The sequence below is a fragment of the Myotis brandtii genome, unplaced genomic scaffold, assembly GCF_000412655.1.
Source record: "Myotis brandtii unplaced genomic scaffold, ASM41265v1 scaffold314, whole genome shotgun sequence".
NCBI classification, from domain to species: domain Eukaryota; kingdom Metazoa; phylum Chordata; class Mammalia; order Chiroptera; family Vespertilionidae; genus Myotis; species Myotis brandtii.
The window spans coordinates 70,770-78,108 of NW_005362033.1; the positions used below are offsets into that span (position 1 = coordinate 70,770).

At 55.6% G+C, this 7,339-nt stretch overlaps 1 long non-coding RNA gene across 2 annotated transcripts; it reads right to left on the reverse strand.

Annotated features, from left to right (window-relative positions):
• Positions 1–2,498: 2,498 nt before the first annotated feature.
• LOC106726760 lies at positions 2,499–7,333 on the reverse strand. Of its 2 annotated transcripts, XR_001362861.1 has the most exons (4): positions 7,082–7,333; positions 6,542–6,674; positions 3,325–3,765; positions 2,939–3,217 (listed from the first exon to the last, which is right to left on the reverse strand). It is a non-coding gene; the product is annotated as an uncharacterized LOC106726760 (long non-coding RNA). The 2 variants fall into 2 exon arrangements; XR_001362862.1 differs by lacking the exons at positions 2,939–3,217; positions 3,325–3,765 and adding an exon at positions 2,499–2,571.
• Positions 7,334–7,339: the final 6 nt, after the last annotated feature.

Genomic DNA, 7,339 nt, shown 5'->3' on the forward strand with positions numbered 1-7,339 from the left:
GGGAAATGGGAGGAAGGACACAGGGTAGAGCAGCCGCTATTGAAGACCTTCCCCCTTCTGCAATCTCTGTGGACAGGGACCATTCACAGTCCCCTACCCCTTCCCAGTTGGTCAGCATGTCCCAGGGGCAGGGACCCTGGCGGGGTTTCCTCCTCCAGTGAGGAGCTGGAGCCAGTCCCAAGTCCCGATGGGACAGGTGTGGAGAGGGCAGGTGGGGACATGATCTGAAAAAGACTCAGAGGCCTCAGTGGCTGGTGGAGGAGGGTGGGGCCCAGGGAGGAGCCCGAGTCCTGGGGAGAAGGTGCCCTTTGCAAAGATGAAACCAGGCAGTGGCGGGGGGAGCAGGGAGAGCACGCCTGGTGGGGGCATGTGGAGTTGAAGGGCGTGAGGGCCACGTCACCTTTCCAGGCTGAGTGCCTGGCCACCCCCCCAGGAAACCCCGGCTGCAGCTGGAATCACTATCACCTTCTCTGGCCCCCAAAACCCCTGTGCTGCCCTCATCACCCCATAGGTCCTATGGCATAGGAGCCCCTAGGCCCAGGCCTGATGCATTCTGGGTCCCCAGTCACCCAGTGCAAGGAAAGGGCACCCCAGCTGAAGGGCTCTGGGGTGGAGGACCAGCGCCCCCCACAGGCTACTCAGAGCCCGTGGGTCCATGCTGGCTTCTCGTTTACTAGTGTGACACCAAGTGAGTCATGGGATCCGGCTGCTCCGAGCCTGTTTCCTTCTCCGTGAAGTGGGGGTTTGAAGGGACTCACTGAGAGCTCTCTGAGGAGTAGAACGTGCCGGCACGTGGTCAGACTCACCAGGCCTGGCTGTGAGGGGCCCACGCCGTGGCCTGAGGCGGAGGAGGCTGCTGGGGCTGGAGCCGGAGGCGTGGGCTCCCGGGAAAATTACGCTTCAGCCTGGCCCTTCCCTCAGGGGTGTCAGTCTGACCCACAGACAGGGAAGGGCGGGTGGGAGGTCCCTCCCCAAAACTCCCAGGCAGCCGGGTTAGAAAAGGGCAGGCCCTCGGAATCACGCAAAACACCACCGCGGGCGGGCAGCCCGCCTCGGAGGGGGAATCAGAGGCGGCTTCCCAGTGGAGGGGGAAGTTCCCGTTCAAGTTCACAAGGTGACAAGGTGCAGAGTGAAGTGTCCCCACCTTTGTCCCCTGCCCCCTGGGTCCTCCCAGGACTCGGTCCCGTCTGTACCCTTGCAGGACGAGGCGATGGCTGTCCTTTCTCCCTCCCCCACCCACCTCTGCGACCGAGCACCCCGAGATCCAGGTCCTTCCACGGCAGCGCATGGAGAGCAGCCTCGTCCTTATGCGTCTGCGGAGTCTCCACCAAATGATACTCCACTTCGCTCGCCCCGCCGCAGGCCTTCCAGGCTTTTGCATTGACAGTGCAGATCCCGCACACAGCCTTTCCCACCCGCACAAGTGTCTCTGAGGAAGGCAGGCCCAGAGGGAGATGATGGGCTGAGGGCACCGTCACAAAAACAGGCCTGCCTGCTGCCCGCCGCACTGCCCTCCCCTCTGTGGGAGCCCCAGCAGCCGAGCCAGCCCGTTCCCGCCAGGATGACGTTAAAGAACAGGGGACCCAGGGGTGGGAGAGTGGCCCCCGAAGTGGGTCTGTATCGTGGGTAAGGTTCAGAGAGGGGAGCCACAATTAACGTGAAGGGAGAGGGGGACGGGGTGAAGCAGCTGCTGTGTGGTCAGGAAGGGTGTGCCCGTGCTGGGCCCGGGCGCCAGGACTGCTGGCCACACGGAAGGGCTCTGAGCTGGGCTCGCAGTCAAGTGCTCAGGCCGAGAGCATAGCATGCCTGGGTTTAAATCCTGCTCTGCCACTAATTTATTGACTGAGTCACTTGGCCTCTCTAAGGCTCATTTTCCTTATCTGTAAAATGGGTCATAAGAGCTGCTCCCTAGAGTGAGATACTTCACCCAGAGCCCCATGCTTGGCACCTACGAGGTGCTCAATAAACAGTCCCTGCGAGCCCCCGGTTGTCTTCTGCTCAGCCTGACAATACGCATGAGCCGGGCGAATGTCTGCTGCCTGCGGGTGTGAGCAGAGGACAATGCCAGTGCCAGGAAACCGGTGCCGCCCTCGGGGCCGCGGCTTGTGGCGGCCACAGCGCCTCTTCAGACCTCCGCTGTCTCATCTGACCAGCGGGGATCTGCCCCTGCATGTGTGGTGATGCTTGAACGAGGGGCCATGTCTGTATGCACCAGCCTTAGAAGCTGGTGCTGGCCAGGGGAGGGGTGCTGGCCAGGGCAACGGGCCGGGGCGGGGCGGGCGGGGCAGCACCTCCACAGCCTCCTCTGGACCAGCTGAGCAGCCGGCTGGTTGTGATAAGTGACAGTTATAAACAACCAACAGCACAGACGGCCGGGCTCCATGGAGAGCCCAGCAGGGGACCCTGGCAGAGGGACACGAGCCTTTTCTAGCCACATGACAGGACAGTCATAAACGCAGGAGTCACAAGGTCACGATGAGAAGCACACTCACTGAGTGTGTATGATGTTATTTAGCCCTATTGCCCGGAGAGAAAATATTTTCGAAACACATCTCTGTAAAGGGCTTATACCTGGAATACAAAGAATCATAAGAAAACCAATAACCCAACTTAGACAATGTGCACAAGACCTTAGATACCTCACCAGAGAAGACACCCGGATGGCAACTGAGCTATCTCCTTAGCTTCAGGGGACGCAGACTGGAACCACAATGAGAGGCCACTGCAACCATCGGAAGGAGCGAAAATGTAAAAGACTGACAGTGCCTAATGTGGGACAGGCTGCGCCACCTGGAACCCTCACACACTGCTGGCGGGAGTGCAAAACGGCACGACCCCCTGGCAAGCAGTGTGACAGTCTCCGATAAAATTAAATATACACCTACCTGCAGCCCAGCCCCTCCACTCCCAAGAGAAATAGAAACCACACACAAAAACCTGTATGCAAATATGTATAGATTTATTCTAAGTAAAACAAAGAACTCAAAAGTCCATGAATTTTGAGGACGGAAAAACCAGTTATGGAACACTGGCCAATGGAATACCACTCAGCCGTGAAAAGGGAACGAACTACAGGCACAGGCAACAACGTGGGCTAGTGTCCAGTGCATGAGGCCAAGTCCAAGAAGCCAGGCTAAAAGGTGACCTCCATCTGATTCCCTGGCAAAGGCACACTGCCGTGACACACACAGGCCGGCCGCCACTAAGGCGGGGTTACCTGCAAAGGGGCATGAAGGAGATGTGAAAGCGAACTGAAAGCTCTGGGTGATTTCTGTGGTGGTCATTGCAAAACTGTATGCATCTGTCACACATCATCAAACTTACATTGACTGGGGGGACTTCATCGCATGTAAATCACACCTTATTAAAGCCAGAGGACGAGAGAAGCCTGTTTGGTTAAGAAAAGAAGCCCACACAGCTGGGGCCATTCCTGCTGTTCCAGATGAGGAAACGAGGAAACGGGGGCTCAGCAGGATGGCGCGACGGCTCCAAGGCTGCAGCAAACCCTGCAGGAGGAGGCGTGGTGGGGGAGCCGAGGCACAGTGGGGAGCTGGAGGCCGGGCCATGCCCTGGGGGCAGCCTGGGTGGCACAGTGGCCGGCGCAGCTGAGGTTTCAGGGATTGCAGGGCAGAGGCACGTGAGGGCACTGACGGTGCTTCTCATGGGTCACCTCAATAACTGCCCCGAGCTGTGGCCCGAGAGGCAGGCGAGTCCTCAGTTCACACAGCAGAGCTGAGCCTTGGACGCCAGAGCCGTGCTCTTGTTCTGGTGACGGAAGGGCAGAGGGGAGGCCCCGAGGACCAGTGTCACTCCCCAACTCCATGTGCACCTCAGTCCACCCATTTCTCCTCTCTGGGCTTCAGCCTCCACCTCAGTAAAGTGGAGCTACAATAGCGCCACCCGCCCGCGGGGCTCCAGGAGAGAGGGGAGCCCAGGGTTGGAAAGTGCTGCCTGTGGCCTAGTCCCACCAGCCCAGACACCGGCTCCCGAGGGGGAGGAAATGGATTAGGAAGGGAGCCAGTGGGGAAAGGACACGCCCTCCTGTCCTTTGGGCCTCGGCTTTCCTTGCTGGCAGGGGAGCGAGCTGGGCTACATGACAGCTGGCAAACTGGGGCCATTTCCAGCCCCACAGACAGTCTGTTTTATTCCCAGGTGGCTTTCTCCTACCCTTTCCCCCATTTTTTTTTTTGGTTAATCCTCACCCGAGGATATTTTTCCATTGATTTTTAGGGAGAGTGATAGAGAGAGGTAAAGACAGAGAGAAACATCGATGTGAGAGAAACACATCGACTGGTTGCCTCCTGCTGGAGCCCCGGCCAGGGCCCAGGCTGGGGAGGAGCCTTTAACCAAGGTACATGCCCTTGACCGGAATCAAACCAGGGACCCTTTGGCCTGCAGGCCGACGCTCTATCCACTGAGCCAAACCGGCTAGGCCCCCCCCCCATTTTTATTATGAGAAATTTCGAGCACATAAGTTGGAGCCTGGAGTGGCCGCTGCTCACACTTGTCCTCTGGCTCCCTCCTCTGCGCCTCTCTCCCATGCAGACACGAGTTGTTGAGAGGAACTCACTGCCATCATCCTCATCTTTTGTTCCTAACCCTCAGCACGTAGCGCCTGAGAACAAAGACATTCTGCTTGTAAGCACGATGCGGCTCACCAGCGAGGGAACAGCGGCGATCCCACAGACACCTAACACACGGTCCGGTCCGAGTGCCTAACCAGCCCCAAGTGCCTTGCGTGGCTCCATTGTTCTGAGCCAGTATCTAACAAGAGTCACACACTCCACTTGGTTTTATCTCTTTCTCTCTCCATTTTTTATTTTGAAAAAAATTACACCTCCAGAAAAATGCATGAATATGCGCCTGGCCCCACCGACTGCTGGCACTTTGCCTCCCTCTCCCCCCCTCCCCAACCCTTGAAGAGTTGGTGGCAGACACACATAATTGTGCTTTTTCATCCGTTGCCATCACTTAAACATCAGGAGAGCTCACTTAGTCTTTGATTTCCAGCTCCTACTGAAAACCCAGAGGCCCCGAGCAGGTCTCCAACACGGAGCAGTCAGCTGCAGTGAGCGGCAGCCGCCCCTCTGGAGGGGCAGTGGGTCTCCACTCTGCCGCTCGCATAGCCCCCTTTGTCCGACACCCCGCCTGCCTCTCTCAGTCACGCAGGTTCAACCCTCCCTCCACTCCAGGCACTCTCCTGGGGAGGATGCCATCTCCCCCTCTGGGGGCTTCTGGCCCATCGTGGGGCGGGTCCTCCACCAGGTGTCAGACTCGGAACTTAGCCTCCCTACCACCAGACTCCCCAAGCCCAATCCCGGCCTCTCAGGGCCCTGAGCACTCTACACAGCACCTGGCCCACAGGGAGCACTCAGTAGGTGTGGCTGCCGGTGTAAGCTTTCTCAGAAGACAGGCACATACATATATGAACAGAATCCCATGCGGTGAAAAAATGGGAACTGACCTACATGCTCAACAACAGGGAACTAACGGATTAGATAATCATTGTGTCCTTAAGATGCAAGAGTCGGCAGCTGAGACAAAGATGCTACATTTAGAAATGACCCAAAAGAACACACACAAAAAAGAAAATTAAAAAAAGTTTTTAAGAACTGACCCAAGTAGCCATCAATAAAGGACCGTATTAAAGGGAAAGGTTAAGTCTAGTCCTCTGCTAGGACATCGTGGGTTTATATGTGGAAAACTAGAAAAATTCATAAGAAATAAGTAAAAAGGCATCCCCTCTGTGTGGAGGCAGATTGTTCCTAATTGCAAATATATATGCATACATATATACATATACATATATATATACATATACATATATATACTTACTTATTCTTACTTTATTTTTATGGGGTGTTGTGTGTGTGTGTGTGTGTGTGTTAGTTTAGAGGGAGAGAGAGGGAGAAACATCAATTGGTTGCCTCTCACCACACACACACACACACACACACGCCAACTGGGGTTCAAACCCCCAACCTGGGCATGTGCCCTGGCTGGGAATTGAACCCACAACCGTTTGGTGCTCCAACCAATTGAGCCACACTGGTCATGACTGCCTGTATATATTTTGTTTTGATTTTGAAACATGTGACTATATTACTTAGCCAAAAATTGAATTAAAAATATCATTAAAGAGCCCTGACCTCTGTTGTTCAGTGGTTAGAGCATCAGCCCACGCAATGAAAGGTATCATGTTCAATTCACTGTCAAGGGCATGTACCGGAGTTGCAGGTTCATTCCTGGCTGGGTGGGAGTGCGTGTGGGAGGCAACCAATCCATGTGTCTCTCTCACATCGATGTTTCTCTCTGTCTCTCCCCCTCCCTTCCACTTTCTCTAAAAATCAATGGAAAAAATATCCTCAGGTGAGCATTAACCAACAAACAAACAAAACAACCCAAATGCCCATCAAGGGTGGGCAAACTGTGGTAAAAGTCTACAATGGAATACTACTCAGTAATGAAAAAGGTACCCTCAATATAGATGAATCTCACAGACAAGATGAATGAAAGAAACTGTACACTAAACAGTATATACCATGTGGTTTCAATGATGTGAAATTCTGGGAACAGCTAGAAGTCAAGGTGGTAGCGACTTCCAGGGGTGGGACACGGCTCAGAGGGGGCAATGGAAACCCTGGCATTATTCATCTTGCCTGGGTGGTGGTCACCTGGGAGTGAACAGCAAGTTTACACTTTAATTAGCAAACGAGTAAGAAGTAACCTGTAGTCCCGTGACTCCGTGCTGCAGCTACCGGTGGGAGCGAACACGGCTTCCGATGGGAGCCGGTGCAGGGGCAGCAGGGGCCTGGCAAGTTCTCTTTCCAAAAAGAAATTGGACCCCGAGAGTCCTGTCCTCTCCCAGCAAGTCCCTGGTCTTGTTGGGACGCCCTTTCCCCATCTTTGGCTTGAATCCAGGCATCTCCAAGGCCTCTGCCTGCGATTCTGCCTCTTGAGGGGCGGTGGCCTTGCGCTCCTATCTCAACCCCACAGCCGGTCACCTGGGCGGGGCCGCGGGGCGCCTCCCCGCGGTCTCGCAGGCCCTGGGCTGCCCCTGGCTCGTCTGTAGTCACGGTACCTGTTTCTCAGCTGAGCTCGCCGAGTCCTCACCGAACCTCCCTGGAGCTCAGCAGGGTTTTGCTAGGCACAGGCCGCGCACGCAGCAAGTGCTGAATAAATGGTGGCTGCGAGGGAATCATTGGACTTTTCCTGCAGATCATGATATCTCTCTAAGGTGGGGTCCGTGTGGGGCCCAAAGTTACCCGTGAATCAAATGCAAGAGGGAAAAGTGGCCTCTGGCGGACGCGGCGCGCGCGGTGTTTGGAGCGCCCAGCGG